The 22075-nt window shown below is 44.4% G+C and overlaps 1 protein-coding gene across 1 annotated transcript in view; it reads right to left on the bottom strand.

Annotated features, from left to right (window-relative positions):
- ERG (ETS transcription factor ERG) overlaps window positions 1–22075 on the bottom strand; it is a 684573-nt gene that overhangs the window by 383275 nt on the left and 279223 nt on the right. The window lies entirely within an intron of this gene.

Below are 22075 nucleotides of genomic sequence, written 5' to 3'. Positions count from 1 at the left end.
TTAAGAAATGTACCAGTCGCAACCTGCCCGGGGGTTGGATGCCTGTGTCTCATCAGTTCCAGTGGTGTCTCTTAAAGGGGGGCAGCAGCCACCACACAGCAGCCACTTAGCCATACCAGCCAGTGTGAGCCATCCAAGCAACTTAGACGTGGAGAACCAATGAATCACAAACTGATCAAACGGAAAAAAAACTCAGAACAGTGGCAGCCTGAACAGTTGTACACGGAAAGTCCCCCCCCCCTTTCTCGCCCGCGACCCCCTCCCCCCCCCCCCAAGCCCACCCCCCCCAGCCCTGAGAATGCAGTTGTCTCCATATGGCCGCAGGCGCCCTTGTCTACGGGTCAGAAGCATCAGGGACTTTGCTATCCCATCTACGGGGCAGCTGATCACACGCCGTCACTCGCGCAGGCATTTCCATCCATCCCCTCCTGGTCTGTGCGCCCCTCCCCTTCTAGACGCCGGAGCTCAGCAAGTAATTGCTCCCAGCGGTCCGCCATAGGTTCCCTCCGCAGCCCCAGAGTCTCCTCCCTACGGATGGCTGTCCCCTCCGCCCTAGCCCACGCCTGGAATGAGGAGGTCCATGCCCACGTGTGTGGCGAGTCGTGTGCCTTCCATCTCTTGGTAATGAGGCGCTTTGCAACTACGAGCCCCAGGTCCATGAATCGGGACGTTACCTTGTCTTTGGGTGGTCTCTTGAAGAGGTGCAAAATGTGCTCGGGCCAGTCAAATGGGATGTTGCGGCCCACGCTCCCCTGCAGTAGCCTATTGACCTCCCTCCAATAGGCGCTCAACCCAGGACAGTTCCACAGCATGTGTAAGAACCCCGCCCCCAGCTCTCCGCACCTCGGGCAGGATGCGTCATCGCGGCGAAAGTACTTATTGATCAACTCGGGGGTGAGGTAGGCCCTGTGTACTATGAACAGCTGGATTTGGCGGAACCGCATGTTTCTGGGGACACGCACTGGGCTTTTAAGCACCCTCTCCCACTCCTTATCGGCGAATGGCCGCCCCAGGTCCCGCTCCCACTTGACGCGGAGTGGGCCCAGATCAATCGCCGCGTGCTCCCGCATCGAAGCCGCGAACCAGCGGACCAGGTGCCCGCCCCTCCCCATGACGTGCAGGTATTGCACGGTCAGGTGCTGGCGGGGCTCCGTAGTCAAGTTCCCCCATTTAGCGGTCAACCTCGCCAGGAGCGAGCGGTGTGTAAGAAACCCACCGGGCGGGAGCCCATCCTCCGACACCAAAGTCTCATATGGTATTAGCTCCCCGTCCCTATATAGGTCCCCCAGCGTGTGCACGTCGGCCTCCCACCAACCCGCCAATGCAGAGGCCGCAAGCACCCCCCCGCCTCCGGGGGAGCCCTCCAGGGGGATGGCCGGTGCGTATGGAACGACCGCGCGAGTGAGGTACAGTGCCCTCCGGAAGCACCTGTGTGCCACAGCTAAGAGGAGCGGCAGCGGCCCCCCAACCGCGGCCAGGGGGTGAAAGAGACCGGTCACACGTTCCAGCGAGTAGGGTGCCTCCGCCGCTGCTGTGTCGTCCCTGCCTCGATCAGCCAACCATCGTGCTACCCATTGCAGCTGGGCGGCCAGGTAGTAGTGCTCAAAGCAAGGAGCCGCCAGACCACCCCTGTCCGTCGGCAAATATAGTTTTGCGAGCGCAAGCCTGTGTCTCCCGGTTCCCCACACAAAATCCCGCAACATCCTAGTGAGCGTACCGAAAAAGGCGGGGGGAACATACGTCGGCAGGTTAACAAAGAAGTACAGGAGGCGGGGAGCATAACCATTTTGGCGAGTGCCACCCTGCCCGTGGTCGTCAGGGGGAGCGTGCTCCAAAAACGCACTTGCGACCGGAGCGCCGTGACCGCCCTTCCCAGGTTGCCATCAAAGAGGTCAGTCGGGCAGCGGTATATTTGCAACCCCAGGTACCGAAAGGTGCCCTCCCGCCACCGAACTGGCGTGCCGTGCAGGCGGTAACCCGGGTTCTCCGTTTCTGCGCTGAAAGCGTATAGGCAAGATTTGCCTGCATTGACGCGGAGCCCCGAGACGGTGGCAAAAGTCTGCAACAACTGGGCCAACTGTTCCGGGATGCACCCCACATCCTTGACGTATACCAACAGGTCATCGGCATAGAGCGACACTTGATGAACCGCGTCCCCCAGCGGTATACCATCTCCCAGGGTCATCCGCATGGCCGCCGCCAGGGGCTCCATCGCCAGGGCGAACAGCAGCGGGGACAGAGGGCATCCCTGCCGGGTGCCCCGGCCCACCGGCACCGCCTCCGAGACATAGGGGCCCAGCCGGACACGAACCGTGGGGTTCCTGTAGAGCAGGTCGACCATTTGGAGGAATTCCCCGTCCAGTCCGTACTGCAACAATACCGTGGACAGGTAGCCCCATTCCAGGCAATCGAACGCCTTCTCCAAATCTAGAAGAAGGCACCCCGCTCTGGGCCACCTGTGCACGGCCTCGCTAGCCACCCGAAAGTATCTCCGAAGGTTCAATGACGTGGACCTCGCAGGGACAAACCCGTTTTGGTCCGGATGCACCAGGTGAGGAACCACTGGCGCCAGCCGGTCCGCCAGAGCCTTTGCTAGGATTTTGTAATCCACGTTGAGCATTGCCAGGGGTCGGTAGGAGCCCAGGGATGTGCTGTCACGATCCGGCTTAGGCAGAGAAACCAGGAACGCCTCCCGCATGGAGGGTGGGAGCGTCCCGTCCTCCAGCGCCTTACTGTAGAGTGCTCGCAGCAGCGGCACTAAAGATTCGCGGTAAGCCTTGTAGTACTCCGCGGGCAGTCCGTCCGGCCCCGGCGATTTTCCCGACGCCATGGACTGTATCGCCTCCCCAATTTCCTCTAGGGAAAGGGGGCCACCGAGCGCTGCGTTGTGTTCCCTGGAGGCCACCGGTAGGTGGACGGAAGCCATAAACTCCCCAAGGAGGTGTCGAGGACCCGTCCCCCTGGCCGTGTACAGTCGCCTGTAATGAGCCGTGAAGGCCCGGTGTATTTCGTGCTGCGTGTACACTACCACCCCTTCTTCCGTGCGGATCGCCCCGACCGGGTCACGACGGTCGTCCTGGCGGATCAACCAGGCCAGCAGGCGGCCTGCCCTGTCCGCTCTAGCGTGCGTCCTGGCCGTGTGCGCTGCGTAGTTGTGGCAACGGAGCCGCTCCAAGAGCTCTGCGTGTTTCCCACGGAGGTCCTCCAGGCTACGGGAGTACCTACCCCCTCTTTCTCCCTCCCTCTCATACTGCAGGAGTTCGTCCTCCAGGCGCGCCAAGGAGTCGGACAGGGTCTTACGTATGTTCCACTGGGCCCCCAGGCAGTGCCCCCGAACGGCCACCTTATGGGCGTCCCATTCCACCAAGGCGCTACCCGCCGTCCCCTCATTGGTGTCAAAGTATTCCAGCACAGCCGTGCCAAGAGAAGAGCGGAACTCCGGGTCCTCCAGCGCGCTCGGCTGGAGTCGCCAGGTAGGCACAGGCGGGCGATCCGCCACCCAGCCAATCCTAAACCACAAGGGGTTATGGTCGGAGTGTGTCCGCCCCAGGTACTCAGACTGCTCGATAAGCGGGAGCAAGGACCGGGAGCCCACGATCCTATCCAGCCGTATGTGTAGGTCATGAACTGCCGAATAGTAAGAGTATATCCTGTCCTGAGGGTGTAGTATGCGCCACAGGTCCAGCAGCGACCAGTGTGTGAGCCAGTCTCCCAGCGCCCGGGCACCGGACTCTGCCGTCGTTGCACGGAGGGGAGGGAAGGATCTATCTAGCTGGACATCCAACACCATGTTGAAGTCCCCCCCTAACATCCAGGGGAGCCCAGCATAAGGATGTAGAAGCTGTGTCAAGTGCACCAAAAAGGAGGCCTGATCTACGTTAGGCGCGTAGAGTGAGCCCAGCAACATCTCCTGCCCATTCAGCTTCCCTCGCACAAGCGTGTATCTGCCTTCCCTGTCCACCACCACCTCCTTGCAGTCGAAGGGGACGCCTGCCCGCACCCAGATCAGCTTCATAAATTGTTTTTTCTTGATGTGCACACCAGTTAACTCCAGTAGCCATGGTGGTATTGAGGGGGTGTAGGTTGTTTCCATAAATGAACGCTGTCCCTTTTAGCCACTAATCAGGCCATTCCTATAAAGATTTGATCAGCACGTGGGCCTCCCAGTTTCTCCATCAGGCCCAGTAAGCTATCTTGAAGGTTAACTCAATCGGGTGTCCAAGGACATCTGAAATGTTCCACTCCACCCCACCCCACCTAAAAAGGATATCAATGTGGGACAGTTCCATGCCATATGGAAAAGGTAAGGAGCGCGAAGTCTGCAGCACACACGCAGGCTGGGTGTTGGAAAACATCTGCTGTATATGTGATGGGGACTGCTAGGTCACGTGGAAATAATTGACCTGTATCATATGCAGGCGTGCAGATATTGCCAGTTTCCTGGGGGCCAGGTATGCCTCACCCAATCATCGTTATTTAGTTCACCCACACAGTTCACCCATTTATGTTGAAGAGAGTCAAAGCCATCCAGGGCGTGAATAATCGAGTAGTAATAGATATGGGTTAGGGCTCTCTTCCCCAGATACAAAAAAGGAGTTGATGCACACGCTAATAAAGTAAATGCATAATTGCAAAAAGAGTCAGATGCAGCACACAGCTTCTATTCTTCTTAATTTATTAGCGAAGTTCTTCCACTCCCAACGCGTTTCGTCGTTTAGAGGGAATTCACCCATACGACTTCCTCAGGGCTGGAAGTAACACAAATAACATATGTATAGAAAGAATGGCAACAGACAAAAGCACAGAAAATTGCAACATACAATAACTGCAACTCAAAGTAAAAAGACAAACGGTTCAAAACGACAGGCAAAATATAAAGCGATGTTAGCAAATAATGACAGTGTAAAGCATGAATCTAAAGCAACACAACATAAAAAAGCACACAATATAATAAGTAAAAAATATTCCTACAAGATTACTCCTCAACCCACGTGAGTCAGTATCTACTAAACAAATAGGGAAAAATAAAAGTAGTCTGTACCTCAATATATCTGGTAAACTGTAAACCTACAGAAATATAAATGCCTTGTTTTAGTCAAATTGCGTCACATATGAGGCACGATCGATCCTAAATGAACATGAAGCCTGATATTCAAAACGGTAATACCTGTTAAAACTGGAAATAGATCCTATTTTCAATTGCCAAATAAAGACTGCCCAATCATATGGTGGCCATCCGAGTAAACGGGCCCGAAAATAAGTACCTAAAATAATGATAGATTTAAGTTCAATCACACTAGAAATGCAAGAATATATTTCAATCTTAGACTACAAAACCCATTTCTATCTCACTTACCCAAAGTAATGTTTTCAATGTGGATATCGTTAATGTTCAGTTGCCCAAATATCGTGTCCAGAACAAGTTCACTGTCAGCTCACTAAAATAAAATATTAAGAGTAAGCAATTCTCCCTGTCTCGAAAAACAAAGCCCATGATGGAGGATACTAGCAGCGTGTCAAAACTCACCATATCAGTCGGCTACAGCAATCCCGAGTACAGGAAAGCGGCAACACCGTCGACCACTACCGCGAGCAAAGTAACCAACGTTAGTAATAAAGAAGGTGACTTAACCCAAACTAAAGAGGTGGCGCCATATTGGAACAGCAAACACCACATAATATCGTATTGAAACGCCATACAAGCACCGAAAAAGTAGTCTTTAAATTGAAAATAAAGCCTCACTGAACGTTGAAAATAACAATCAAAGGCAATATAGAAAATAAAATTAAATTAAATTATAATAAGATCCGCTGTATCCTCACCGAGTAGTAAGGTTAAGGGGGTTAGTGAAAATAGAATAGGTTTCAAAAAATAGTAAAAGCACCATATTTAAACATGTATTCTAACATAAAGTGATATATACATAACTTTTGAATCAGAAGTGAAATAAAATGAATTTATGCCAATTATTCAGGCATTTCAACCGAAAACTTTATAAAAAATATATTATTATTTAAGACAATAAATCTACGGTTTAAATATTCAATTTTAAAGAACCGAAAAGACTTATTTATATTTATATTAAATCTATTTGAACAATGGAATTTGGATACTGTAAATAATATGGAACCGATTAGCCAAAGTAGCAGGCTAATAATAGTCGTCCTATATCGCAATTTATATACCTAGCCCATATGTGACTGCGTGTGTAAAATATTAGGTACAGAAAATTCCAGGCCGAATTAACCAATACATAGCATACAATATCGTAACAAATGAAATTATGTAACAGTAATCATGAATTTCTAAGCATACCCAGTCAAGGACCTTACTTTGGACAAATGATAACTAATGGCGTATACAGACAATCCTAATTTCAGGATGAACAAGATAATACTGCATATCAATCGCCCAAAAAATATTGTAACTCCTGGTCATAATTGAGACCCGACTCAACAGCCTTCATGCGCATGATCCATCGTGCCTCACATCTACGCAATCTCAGCTCTCTGTTGCCACCACGTGGATCAAGTTTCACATGTTCAATGCCGTAAAATCGAAAGGATTTAATTAGATCTTGTGCCTTACAATCATAAACATGTTGTGCTATAGGATATCTCATATCACAGTTTTTTATAGCTCTCATATGTTCGCTCACACGTTCCTTTAAAGTTCTGATAGTGCTACCTATATAAATTTTGTCACATTTGCAAACAATAATATAAACTACATATTTAGTACTGCAAGTTATATTAGACATAATACTATACACATGACCGTCTTTATCCTGAAAACGTAAGGTTTTGTCTTGGGCATGTCTACACATGCCGCAATGTCCACATTTAAAAAAACCTTTGCTCAGTGTATCTAGCCATGTCTCTTCTTTTTTCAATAAGGGGTAGCTAGGGCTCAGAATCGAACCAAGGGTTCTGCCTCTCCGAAAAGTAATTGATGGCCTGTCTGATATGTGCCCCTGTAAATTCCTGTCGGCTTTCAAGATATGCCAATGTCTATTTAGACTTTTACGTAAATCTGTGCTCAAAGATGTATAGTCTGTCACCATACGTATTGGCATGGTTTGTGGGTCAGTCACCACACTAAGTTTTAGTGTAGAATGGCGTTTTGTACTGAGAATTCTACGTTTAGCAGAATTAATGTCACTGTTTGAGTAACCACGTAGGGAAAATCTTTTGCCCATATCATCGATGCACTTAAAAAACTCCGACTCTTCACTACAATTACGACGAGCTCTCATCATTTCCCCAAATGGTATTGCTTTAATTTGATGCCGAGGGTGTGCACTATTGGCATGTAGAATAGAATTACAAGACGTCGGTTTGCGATACATTTTGCTATGAATATGACTGCCTTTAATGTACAATTCAACATCAAGAAATACCATGTGTGATACACTTGAACAGGAAGTGAACTGAATATTCAAATCATTACAATTTAAGTAATCAATAAATTCCTGTAGCATTGATGATGTACCAGTCCAAATCATAAGGCAGTCGTCAATGTATCGCCCCCAAAATAAAATATATTCCTGCCATTTGCTACCTGAGGCACCCCAAATAACTGTTTCTTCAAACCAACCCATATATAGGTTAGCAAATGCTGGCGAAAATTTCGAACCCATGGCCACACCTTGGATTTGTTTAAACCATTCTCGTTTAAAAAGAAAATAGTTGTTGTCAAGAATCGTCTTAGTCATGGTAAGAAGCATCTGGGTATGCTCCCAAAGATTTGCTGGTCTATTTGACAAAAAATGTTGAACAGCCTGTAAGCCCAAATGATTAGGTATGCTCGTATAGAGCGAAACCACGTCCAGCGTCACCAAAGTCATACCTGTTTCCCAAGTTATGTCACTCAATATACTTAAGATATGTCTAGTATCTTTGATATAGGATGGCAGGTTAATTACCAAAGGCTGCAAAAATAAGTCCACGAATTGAGACAAATGCTCAGTAGGTCCCCCTATACCTGACACTATGGGCCTCCCGGGTGGAAACGGGAGGTCCTTATGAATCTTAGGCAAGGTGTACAGACAGGGGTAGCGGGGACGATCGACCTTTAAATATAAGTATTCATCTTGATCCAAAAGATGATTGTCATGCCATAGTTTAAGTAAACCATTAATATGAGTCGTTAGAGAAAAAATAGGATTGTATGAAATTTTCTGATAACATTGTTCATTATTCAATTGGGAAAAGATCTCTTGTTCATAATCATTTATATTCATAACAACAAGGTTACCCCCTTTGTCTGCTTTTCTCACAATTATATCAGAATCCTCAACTAAAGATCTGAGAGCTTGTCTTTCTCGTGCTGTTAGATTATCTTGACGATATCTACCAGATACTGTTGACTTCTTGATCATTTTATCAATGTCTTTGAGAACCAAGGTGTAAAAAATCTCAATATTATTGCTGCTAGTCAAATTCGGAGACCATCTAGACTTAACCTTTAAGCCACTAGATATTGAGAGATATCAATTTCATACAATCCTATTTTTTCTCTAACGACTCATATTAAAGGTTTACTTAAACTATGGCATGACAATCATCTTTTGGATCAAGATGAATACTTATATTTAAAGGTCGATCGTCCCCGCTACCCCTGTCTGTACACCTTGCCTAAGATTCATAAGGACCTCCCGTTTCCACCCGGGAGGCCCATAGTGTCAGGTATAGGGGGACCTACTGAGCATTTGTCTCAATTCGTGGACTTATTTTTGCAGCCTTTGGTAATTAACCTGCCATCCTATATCAAAGATACTAGACATATCTTAAGTATATTGAGTGACATAACTTGGGAAACAGGTATGACTTTGGTGACGCTGGACGTGGTTTCGCTCTATACGAGCATACCTAATCATTTGGGCTTACAGGCTGTTCAACATTTTTTGTCAAATAGACCAGCAAATCTTTGGGAGCATACCCAGATGCTTCTTACCATGACTAAGACGATTCTTGACAACAACTATTTTCTTTTTAAACGAGAATGGTTTAAAAAAATCCAAGGTGTGGCCATGGGTTCGAAATTTTCGCCAGCATTTGCTAACCTATATATGGGTTGGTTTGAAGAAACAGTTATTTGGGGTGCCTCAGGTAGCAAATGGCAGGAATATATTTTATTTTGGGGGCGATACATTGACGACTGCCTTATGATTTGGACTGGTACATCATCAATGCTACAGGAATTTATTGATTACTTAAATTGTAATGATTTGAATATTCAGTTCACTTCCTGTTCAAGTGTATCACACATGGTATTTCTTGATGTTGAATTGTACATTAAAGGCAGTCATATTCATAGCAAAATGTATCGCAAACCGACGTCTTGTAATTCTATTCTACATGCCAATAGTGCACACCCTCGGCATCAAATTAAAGCAATACCATTTGGGGAAATGATGAGAGCTCGTCGTAATTGTAGTGAAGAGTCGGAGTTTTTTAAGTGCATCGATGATATGGGCAAAAGATTTTCCCTACGTGGTTACTCAAACAGTGACATTAATTCTGCTAAACGTAGAATTCTCAGTACAAAACGCCATTCTACACTAAAACTTAGTGTGGTGACTGACCCACAAACCATGCCAATACGTATGGTGACAGACTATACATCTTTGAGCACAGATTTACGTAAAAGTCTAAATAGACATTGGCATATCTTGAAAGCCGACAGGAATTTACAGGGGCACATATCAGACAGGCCATCAATTACTTTTCGGAGAGGCAGAACCCTTGGTTCGATTCTGAGCCCTAGCTACTCCTTATTGAAAAAAGAAGAGACATGGCTAGATACACTGAGCAAAGGTTTTTTTAAATGTGGACATTGCGGCATGTGTAGACATGCCCAAGACAAAACCTTACGTTTTCAGGATAAAGACGGTCATGTGTATAGTATTATGTCTAATATAACTTGCAGTACTAAATATGTAGTTTATATTATTGTTTGCAAATGTGACAAAATTTATATAGGTAGCACTATCAGAACTTTAAAGGAACGTGTGAGCGAACATATGAGAGCTATAAAAAACTGTGATATGAGATATCCTATAGCACAACATGTTTATGATTGTAAGGCACAAGATCTAATTAAATCCTTTCGATTTTACGGCATTGAACATGTGAAACTTGATCCACGTGGTGGCAACAGAGAGCTGAGATTGCGTAGATGTGAGGCACGATGGATCATGCGCATGAAGGCTGTTGAGTCGGGTCTCAATTATGACCAGGAGTTACAATATTTTTTGGGCGATTGATATGCAGTATTATCTTGTTCATCCTGAAATTAGGATTGTCTGTATACGCCATTAGTTATCATTTGTCCAAAGTAAGGTCCTTGACTGGGTATGCTTAGAAATTCATGATTACTGTTACATAATTTCATTTGTTACGATATTGTATGCTATGTATTGGTTAATTCGGCCTGGAATTTTCTGTACCTAATATTTTACACACGCAGTCACATATGGGCTAGGTATATAAATTGCGATATAGGACGACTATTATTAGCCTGCTACTTTGGCTAATCGGTTCCATATTATTTACAGTATCCAAATTCCATTGTTCAAATAGATTTAATATAAATATAAATAAGTCTTTTCGGTTCTTTAAAATTGAATATTTAAACCGTAGATTTATTGTCTTAAATAATAATATATTTTTTATAAAGTTTTCGGTTGAAATGCCTGAATAATTGGCATAAATTCATTTTATTTCACTTCTGATTCAAAAGTTATGTATATATCACTTTATGTTAGAATACATGTTTAAATATGGTGCTTTTACTATTTTTTGAAACCTATTCTATTTTCACTAACCCCCTTAACCTTACTACTCGGTGAGGATACAGCGGATCTTATTATAATTTAATTTAATTTTATTTTCTATATTGCCTTTGATTGTTATTTTCAACGTTCAGTGAGGCTTTATTTTCAATTTAAAGACTACTTTTTCGGTGCTTGTATGGCGTTTCAATACGATATTATGTGGTGTTTGCTGTTCCAATATGGCGCCACCTCTTTAGTTTGGGTTAAGTCACCTTCTTTATTACTAACGTTGGTTACTTTGCTCGCGGTAGTGGTCGACGGTGTTGCCGCTTTCCTGTACTCGGGATTGCTGTAGCCGACTGATATGGTGAGTTTTGACACGCTGCTAGTATCCTCCATCATGGGCTTTGTTTTTCGAGACAGGGAGAATTGCTTACTCTTAATATTTTATTTTAGTGAGCTGACAGTGAACTTGTTCTGGACACGATATTTGGGCAACTGAACATTAACGATATCCACATTGAAAACATTACTTTGGGTAAGTGAGATAGAAATGGGTTTTGTAGTCTAAGATTGAAATATATTCTTGCATTTCTAGTGTGATTGAACTTAAATCTATCATTATTTTAGGTACTTATTTTCGGGCCCGTTTACTCGGATGGCCACCATATGATTGGGCAGTCTTTATTTGGCAATTGAAAATAGGATCTATTTCCAGTTTTAACAGGTATTACCGTTTTGAATATCAGGCTTCATGTTCATTTAGGATCGATCGTGCCTCATATGTGACGCAATTTGACTAAAACAAGGCATTTATATTTCTGTAGGTTTACAGTTTACCAGATATATTGAGGTACAGACTACTTTTATTTTTCCCTATTTGTTTAGTAGATACTGACTCACGTGGGTTGAGGAGTAATCTTGTAGGAATATTTTTTACTTATTATATTGTGTGCTTTTTTATGTTGTGTTGCTTTAGATTCATGCTTTACACTGTCATTATTTGCTAACATCGCTTTATATTTTGCCTGTCGTTTTGAACCGTTTGTCTTTTTACTTTGAGTTGCAGTTATTGTATGTTGCAATTTTCTGTGCTTTTGTCTGTTGCCATTCTTTCTATACATATGTTATTTGTGTTACTTCCAGCCCTGAGGAAGTCGTATGGGTGAATTCCCTCTAAACGACGAAACGCGTTGGGAGTGGAAGAACTTCGCTAATAAATTAAGAAGAATAGAAGCTGTGTGCTGCATCTGACTCTTTTTGCAATTATGCATTTACTTTATTAGCGTGTGCATCAACTCCTTTTTTGTATCTTTATCAATCTTGTATTGAGCTTCGTGGGTTTTGGGTGTTGTTCCCACTGTTGCTGGCACCGCTGTGAATTTGGATTTCATGCGTTTGATTTTGTGCAATTTTGTTGTTAGCGCCATTTGCCTTACACACCCTGTGATTTGTTTGTCTCTTCCCCAGATGTTCCATTAGTATCTTAGCCTTGAGTGGGCAATATTCTGAGAGTTGAGTGGAGATGGTTCCTCAGGACATGTAGCAGATGAAGAAAACTAAAGAATTGCGTGTTAGCTAGGGCATACTGTTCTTTCATGTCGAGGAAGGGCATTAGATCATTCCCTTTGAAAATATCTCCTAAATATGTAATACGTATTCGTTCCCTCCAGGGTAGAGAGTTGCTGAAGCCACGTGCCCTGCCACAGGGGGGTCAGTCCTGTTAATTTGCAGTCCCACCAAATCAAATACAAGGCTTCTCTCCAAAAGCTTCCCAGTGTTTTCACAAGACTGGCCTATGCAGGTTTTTGCAGTTTTCTTTAGTCTTATGATTTTGCGGTTCAATGATTTTTGTTTGTAAGACCTGGGTTGGTTTTCATAAAGACAGATGAAATATTCATACATTGTGTAGTATTAAGCATTGAAATGTTTATTGGGATGCATATGGTTTACACTTCCTCATTGTTTATATTGTTAAATATACAAGGAGGAGGTAAGTTTCTCAAATGTTGTAATATTGATTGTCCTGTTGTTTGTTTCTATACGTTTACATCAAATTGTTTTGGTGATACCCGGATAAAGGTAATGGGCTTGATGTTTGACAAATTCACCCACTATGCTGTGTCAGTCAGTAAGAGTGGGCACTAAGGGGCGATTAGGATGGCGGCACCCTAGCGGTGCTGGGACCGGCCCCCAGTGGTGCGGCGGTCCTGCACTGGCAATTAGGATGCCACCGCCACTGTGGCGATGGCATCCTCTATTCCCAGCATTGTGGTGGGCGGTGCTGAGCACCGCCCGCCACAATGCTGGGAATGCACGTGGTGCATTGTCATGCACAAGGTGACAGGCACCACGCGGTGCGTGCCACCTTGTCCATGACAATGTAGGGGGCACCTCTATGTGCACCCCCACCCCCTCAATACCCTGGGGGTCCACAACGGGCCCCCGACAGCAAAGTCCCCCTGGCTTCATGGCGAGGTCTCCACCATGGAAAGCCCTGCACCACTGCCCATGCTAATATGGATGGCGGTGTCTAGCAGACACCGCCACCATATCCAGCCCCTTTTCCGCCCAGTCGACTGGTCGACCGGCGGAAAACTGGTGCACGGTGGTGGGTGGAGGGAAATGTAGGGCGGATCGCCACCGCCATGCGGGAGGTGGCGATCCGCCCTACATCGTAATCAGCCCGTAAGTATTTAGGATTCAGGGCATGCTGGTGCATAGAAAATCAGCGATACCTCCAGTGCAGTGGTTCCAAGGTATATTTAGTGAGTTTCTGTTTTGTGTTTCTTGCCTGGCCCATTGTCGGTTTTTCTATGTTAACTTAACTGTAGGCTGGTTTAATTTTTTCACGTTACTATATGACACGCTTGTTTTTGTTCTACATTGTATTTTCACACAGAACCTGCTCATGTTTTGTGTTTTATTCTTTTCCTGGGATTTAGTCTGAACACACTAGACAAGGTCAAATAATAATGCCCCTCGTTATTCTCTCTGGTCAGACACTAGCACTTAGACATAACAAGAAAGTGCACCCGCTGTTTGGGAGCACACATGTCTTGTCATATAACTGCAGACAAGGGTTCTGAAAACACACACAGACTGACTGAAAGTTCTAATGCAAGAGTGCTGCACCAGCTGAAGCTGAGATGTAGAACATCCACCTATGTATGCTAAGTTATGGGGTCCGCCACTAATCCCAGAGATCTTCTATATATAATCATTTAGCTTCAGTGGAAAAGGGGCTGGGTTTAGGCTAATCTGTTTTATAACATGACAGGGCTTTTTATGATATATGGCCTGATAGCCATGCTAATTATATTCTTGGTATGAATTTGATTTCTAATTGTGGCACAAATATTGCATCTTAGAGCTAAAAGTTTAAATTAATATTATAAACTTCCTTTGTGTCTCTCGTTTATCCTATTGTGTACAAGTACGAGCGAGAGAACAGAAGGGTGTGTCCTGTTACCAAGATCCCTGAGAGGGTCAAGAGTGTTGTGTTCTGGGGTGCCAGCTCACTTGTTTCTCTGGAAAAGTTCGGAGAGCAAGTGAGGCACTATATCTAGCCGGACTCAGGCTCATAGGTACTGAGGTGGTATGGTGACCCAGTCCCTACATGCCAATGTTCTATGGTGCCAAGCATAGTTCTGTTCCTGAGCAGAATCCCTGCAGCATTACCTGATCTATGTGTTATGGGACCTTTTTTTAGTGTGTAACCCAGCTGATTATGAGGTCCTTCGGAGGGTGTCAGCACAGGTACTTTCACTTGCCATTTTTATATATGTTTGTTAATTTATGTGTAGTTTTTAATAGTGGGTGTGTAAGAAAATCCTTTATTTTTTTAGAAAGTTAACACTGACTGGACAGTGATTTATTAAGTGATGTTGTTGATTTGATGAGTCTGTGTCACACATAACCTCCCCCGAGTAAGCCTTGGATTGCTCTGCTTTGTCACCCGGAGAGTTAAGAGCTAACAAATGATACTTAATCCTACAGTACAGGGATCCATGACATCAGTAGGGAAACCCCAATTGTTACCATTAGGGCTCTGTACCCCCTGTCTGTCCTCAGACTCTGTGATTCTAATTCCTGACAATATCACAAACAGTGTTCTCAAAGCAGCAGTTATTTTAACAAGGCACCAAAGGCTTGACTCAAACTTGTGTTTTTGCATGTACTTGGAATTTATGTGCTCAAAAAGCCATTTTTGCCTTGAAGTGGCACATTTTGATTACATCCTAGTAGAATTGTCAACATGCAAAGCATACTTACTAAAAAACTGCCAATTTGGTTGATATGCTGCAATGTAATGCTAAGGGTTAGAGACTCGAAAGGGGCTGTTACAGTAGTGTTAGCAGGCAAAAAAATGCATACCATTATTTGTATGTTAGTGCTTTTCCCAAACGATTTGCTCATAGTTACCCACTTATCCTCAAAAGGCCTGGTGTAAGTGTCTTCCTAGGGCTGGAAAGGGAAGGGATCAGAATAGCAAGAAAAAATATTCTGCAGGGAAACCATTTTGTCTGGGAAGAAAAAGGATAATGCATGAAAACATGCTTAATTCTACCTTGTTTGCTCTTATAGATGGGTTTACAAGAGATCTTGACACAATTTGGCTACCTTTTTCATGCGTATATAAACACTGACTGTAACCATAAATAAAGACAAAAAACGCTGCACAGTGAAACACCATTAGGATGGCGGGTGGATCGCCCCCACTGGGACGGCGGTAGTCACCGCTGGCCCAGCGGGGTGATCTGCCCGCCACCCACACCTCAAAGACCCCCCGCCATTTTATGATGGCTGGGGGGTCCATGGCGGATGGAAAGACCGTCCGCCGCTTTTCCGCCGGTGGCCTTGTCGACCAGGCGGAATACATGGTTAATGTGGTGGTGGTGTCTGCAAGACACCGCCATCCATATTATGATTACGGCAGAGATCAGCCTTTCTATGGCGGCATGCGGTCTTTGCTATTGGGGGCCCATAGCGGGCCCCCAGGATGTTGGTGGGTGCACATGGGGTACCTATGGTACCCTCCTGCATTGGCATGGAAAAGGTGGCAGGCACCGCGCGGTGCCTGTCACCTTGTGCATGCTAATGCACAACGTGCATTCCCAGCATTGTGGCGGGCGGTGCTGTGAGCGCCACCCGCTACAATGCTGGGAATAGGGGATGCCACCGCCACGGTGGCATCCTTATTGCAGGTGCGGGACTGCCGCACCCCTGGCGGAAGGTCCCGCATTCTTTTACGGTCCGCCAACGTAATGGACACCACGTTGTGCACAAAACTAAAACTTTATTCAGGGAAGTGCCTTTGCTTGGTTTGGCAAACATACTGTCAGACCTGTAAGCCTTAGGGCGATTTTACCTCAAACCTTTTTGCCTACTTACCTCCATTTTTGTGCTGAAATTCCTTTTTTGGTCTTAGGACTCTGCTCTTTACTACCGTTAACCAGTACTAGAGTGCTAGTGCTGACTCTCCTAAACATGGTTTAATTGGCTTACACCAGATTAGCATATTTAATTTACTTGTAAGTCCCTTGTAGAGTGGTTTATAATATACCCAGGGTCTGTAAATTAAATGCTTCTAGTAGGCCCACATTACTTAATATGCCACCTACTTAAGTAGCACCTTTAAACATATCCTAGATCTGCCATTGCAGCCTGAATGCAATTTTAAACTGCCAATTCGACTTGGCAATATAACCCCCTTGCCAAGCCTTAAAGTGCACTTTTATTGTATATAAGTCTTTCCTAAAGTAGGCCCTAGGTAGCCGATAGGCCAGGGTGCATAGTAATTAAAAGGTTGGACATGAACTGTTAAGTTGTAAATGTCCTGGTAGTGAAAAACTCCCAAGTTTTTCACTACTGTGAGGCCTACTTGTCCCATAGGATAACATTGGGCTGCCTGATTACATTTAATTGGTGCTAACTTTTGATTGGCACCAGGTACCCAGTGCATGTTTGGTAGCCATGAAATTGTGCTGAAAAATCCTCTTTAACACTAAAGTCAGATTTTAATTCCAATTTTCAAAATCCCACTTTTAGAAAGTTGCCATTTTTCTGCCCTTTGCCCTTGTGTGCTTGCAGTCTGTCTTTGATCACATGACTGGGTGTAACTCACATAAATTGTGAATTCATCCCAGACAGTCACAGAATAGGGGGATTTGGTGTGCCTAAATGGGCCATCTGCTGGTAGGATGGGGGGGCAGAGCTGAGCCCAGTCCTATTTGCAACTGAATAGGCTGTGCTCTACCTTCACAAAATGGACTTATCACCTGCACATTGTCACTGCAGCCAGAAAAAGGGCACCAGGGTATAAAAATAGGACCTTCAAACCCAATCTTCAGTTAACCTCTGGACCAGCGGAAGGACTCTCAGAGGACTGCCTTCTGCTGTGACCGGATGTGCACTCTCCGAGACAGCTTTGCTGTGCCTGGAAGGACTACTTTGCTGCCTGGAACCTGCCTTGAACCCTCAGTGGCCAGCCCTGCTGCTGAGCCCTGCATCTTCACCTGAATCTAGGACTACCAGAGTGCCTCCAAGGGCTAGTTTGCTGGCCTCCGTTCAGAGCCACACACACAATGCTCTCATAATTTTGAACTCGCACCTGGGCCCTGTCTGAATGAGACCTGAACCCCTCAAGTGGTGTCCCACGTGTTCTGTACCCTTGGTTGTGGTGCTAAAGCTGCCTTGATGGCCAAGACCCAAAACTGAGGACTGGTTTGGTCAAAAACTGCTCTGAGAACCAGGAGGAGACTGGGACCAACCTGCTCAAGGTGCAACGCCGGCTATATTGACTTTACGGCTTTTCCTGCTATGTTCTTCTATGCAGCAGCAAATCCTGTTCTGCTGTCCTTCACCACAGGGGCATCAAAGCCTCTGGAATTGTCTTCAGCTACAGCCTTCTACCTCATCCTGCTGGAGGTTTTCGATTTCCAAAAAAGAGACTAAGTTTGAAATCTTCACCGTTGCTTCGACCCAAGGCTCCTCGGCTCAGACACAGCCTGCAGCCATGCCCCGCTGAACTTTACCTACTGAGAATATTTTGCTAAAAAAATCTAAGTCTGAAGGTAAATGCTCACCGGGCCCAATCCACTTCTTGTATCTGAACTTTGCTCCAAGGCGGCCAACCATATTTTTCGACTTTGACCTGGTCTCACCTGACTAGATGTCCGCAGTTGCCACTTTGATCTTTTATGAACTAGGTTTTACTAAAACCTTGAAAAATTCTGTTCTACTGATCGGATTTTTGTCAAATAATTAATGAAAAATTCTAGATTCATGTGGGATTTTTCTTGTGCCGTGTTTTCACTTTCTTACTGTTTGTGTGCTGCATACATTCTTTGCACATTGTCTCTAAGTTAAGCCTGACTAATTCTTGTGCCAAGCTACTCAGGGTTCAGCACAGGTTAATTTAGGGACTTTTTTGGTTCACCCTGCAAAGGACTGCGGTGGTTGCTTGACCAGGATTCACACCCCAGTTAACCAACAACCGAATTTCTCACACATGCATTCAGTAGTTTCTTAAGTTAATGTTACAAAAACGTGGGCTTCAAAGGGTGAAAACGTCAGAGATATCTTAACATTTGTAAATGTGTTTGCTTTGATTGAGATTAAAGTTTACTGGGATTTGACACATTTGCATGAAATTTGGCAGTTGCTTAACATGTTTAGTTGAATCTTTGTATTGTTACGTTTGTGCATTTTTGTCCGGGTGGGATGGTTCAAACGGGCGTAAAATAGCTAATTTGCTAATAACTGTGGAATCATTTGACAAATCCACATGAAATTTAGCAGACATTTAGCATGTTTAGTCCTCTGTATATATGGCAAATTCCATGTAAATCCATCGGGTGGTAAAATTCAAAGTGGGGGTTAAATATTTTTTGTACTAAGAACTTCTGTGCTGTTTTGAGAAGCTGCATGACATTTGGCAGACTTCTGTCAAGTTAAGTTGAGTGTAAGAATCTAATATTTCATACAGATCTGATATCTTTTAATTACTGACAACATTTGCACATTTTTATGGATCTGTACAATACCTGGCAGACTTTTACCATGTTTGACTTACTCTTGATAGTTTGTGCTTCATGCAAATTCTTCAAGTGGGTACTATTTTAACAAGCATTTGCAATGCAAATAGGTCTCGCATTTGTGAGTTAGAGCTTTTGACGTTGTAAATGGCAATGTTTTTTACCTACACGTTTTATTTTTGGAGTTAAAGTATGTAGTGTGCAAAATCCCTTGGAAAGGTCCTGCACTTTGTAATAAATATATTGAAAAAGACGCAAAGTGTGTATTGTGTCAACAATTGCTTGGCACGTACCTCATGGGAGAAGTGTCGCCACACATGCACACCGTGGTGCTTTACTAATGCAAAACTCATTAATAAAAGTAGTGCTTACAGACTAACCAACGCGATCGGGATCGGAGCATGTGAATCCGAATCCCAGCTTCTCTTTCATTTACTAGACTATTTGACTCACTCTCCTGCGTCTTGGTTATCCCCCAGACACAGGGAGGCAATGAAGTTTGCCAAGGGGGCGGGGGGCATTGGGGGTACATGAAAATGTATTCATTGCCTAGTTGTCAAAGGTCACCCGGTGCTATTAGTTTAAAGTGTGCAGATTTCATTAAGATATTAAGAGTACTTTACTCGCATCTATGAGAAAATCGACACTAACTAAACAAAATGCCAGAATGCGTGTCAGTTTTCACAGTGTTTTAGACAGTACTGGTTGCTTAGTTTCATTGCATTTATTTTTGTATTTACTCTTTTACACAGCATCCAAAGTAGGTTACCTAACCCCAAAGCCCTGATTTGTTAAATGACCCATAGAAGGGAGTGTTTTACAGTTGAGCAAATGTGTTCAAATGTAATTTTGGTAGTGCCATGGAATGATCAGCCAATGAGGTACTCGATGAGCAAGTATTTAACTACACTTTCAAAACGTACAGTATTGTGGCTGTTGTTTGTTTGTACACAACCACCTCTCTGAATGTGTTTATTAAAACAGAGCTCCATCTACCAGACAGTGCTCACAGAGGGGCGACTAAAGCACAGAACCAAATGTATTCATTTATCCTGAGTGTGAAGGCACCTGGAAGGCTTAGGTGCCCGCCCGGAGGGGCTAGGGATCCCAGCGCCTCTACAGACTGATGAGGTTGGGGCATGCGGGAGTTGACGGAAGATTTCCAAGTTATTGCAAGTGATGATTCTGACGTGAGGCAATAGAGACTGACTTTGTCTGTTTGTCTGCACCAGTCTATTTCTCTACCATCTACCGGGCTCACTGTCATGTATCCATTCATCTCTCTTTGTTAGAGGTGCACGAGCCAATATATTAATTAGCAGGTAGAGCCAGCCGGAGACGAGCCAAGCGTATACGAGCCAGTGGGCAAGCCGTGAAAATGATGGGCATGTTAATCATACAGTAAACATGATGTAAATGTGCGATAATGTCTCTTTTAGCACTGAATTGAGAGGGTATTATTAAAAGTGCTCGTTTTAAGCATGAGTTAAAACACTGCCGCACCTCCCTCCCGACAACAATGACATTTGTGAACTAAGAGGCGTCAGTTGCCATACATACCCCGAATGTTGCCTAGAGTCTTACTATATGTAGAGTGACATTAAAATCTAGTTCATCAAACACAAGACGTTTTTGTACAGCACGCATCTTGAACTTGCATATTTCAAGGTGGCAATAATAAAGATGAAAACGGAAGTGCCGGCAGGCAAGAAAACACGAACGGGAATCGGGGGTGCTGGGGGATGGTCAGAAGTCACAGACTTAGGGAGGGGGTGGTGGGGTGGGGAGACAGGAAAGAAAATAGTGTGACGAGTAAAGGGGCCAATAGCCGTGGAAGGATACAAATGATGAATGAGGAGGGACTAACAAGCACCAAACCAATCGGAAGGCAGCATTTAAGACAAAAGCCAATGGGCAGAGAGTGGGCGGAGCTTCCACGAAGCTTTCATACTACAGTATATACTGCATGCCGCGCAAAGCGATGGCAGTGCATATGCGCTGCAATGCTAGGCGAGACCTAAAAAGGGAGTCAGAAAAGCAACACTTCCAATTGTATCCCCAAAGGATGTGCTAGGTATAGTTACATGGCTGTTCTACTCCTTCCGGATATTGACGCTGACCATAAGTGGTGAATTTCAGTTTTTTTTTTGGTTCCAATTCATAACCATAACTATGTTTGCTACCCTGCCATACAAAAAGAACTCAGAATGGAATTGCCCCAAACTTGGCATTAAATTAGATCTTTCCTAAAAGAAGTGCCTTTGATTGGGTTGACGTACATTTGTTCAGTAGTTTTTGAGAAAGTAGTGTTACAAGAATTTTGGGTGTGCTTGAAAGGAATACGTTACCTAGACTGTTAATCGATGACCATTTGTGGATTCTAACTAAAAATATAATGGCACCCCTCTGGTTGAGGCAGCGTTTCTCCCAATGTCCATTTTGGGCCCACAAACACAAAAAAGGTACCAGAGATCGTAAGACTCTGATTGGCTGGCCAAAATCACAGGGCACTTGGGATACTAAAATAAGCAACTGAGGGTGCTGAAATGGTATGTGGCATTGGTGAACCAGTAGGTTCGATAACAATGGAATTTTCATAAGGCTCCCAATCACAACTTCTGTTGAAACTAACAATGGCCACAAATGTACAGCATCTGTTGTACATATGGAGATTGTTGGTCCCTAGTAGGACTATGTATAGGCAAAAGCATAGACCGAGACATCTATTGTTCATTGCTAGTGCCTATTTTCACGAGCAACAAATATGTAACAAGAATTGCACCACAAAAAGGTAAACTTCTACTTTACACATCAAAATATATATCAAATCCCTTTCAACGAATATGTAGGCATTTATTGTATTGTGTGTAAATTAATGTGATACCACTTTGCCCACATGATATTGTGTACAAGGTGGATGCAAATGAGTTTACATAATTTCTCAGAAGTTGTAAGCACATGGTGTACTAATCTGTAAACAGCCAGTTTCTTTTCTTTTTTGGCAAACAAAGTCTTCGAACTGAACACTTTAAGAGGCAATGTGGAAACTTTAAGTCCCAAAACTGTATTTAGAAAGTATTTTCAAACAAGGCCTTTCAAATGCCATAGTGAGGAGCAGAATTATTCCACAAAAGCGAGCCAGAGCTGGTCATTCCCGTGCAATGCTGCTGGGCTCAAGTTCTACTCTGCTCCAAAGATAAGGTTTTCTTTAAAACATATACATTTACAGAGAAGGTTATAGAACTATGATCTAATCGA

Source organism: Triturus cristatus, chromosome 8 (assembly GCF_964204655.1).
Source record: "Triturus cristatus chromosome 8, aTriCri1.1, whole genome shotgun sequence".
NCBI lineage: Eukaryota > Metazoa > Chordata > Amphibia > Caudata > Salamandridae > Triturus > Triturus cristatus.
This window is presented reverse-complemented; position numbering and strand designations above follow the sequence as displayed.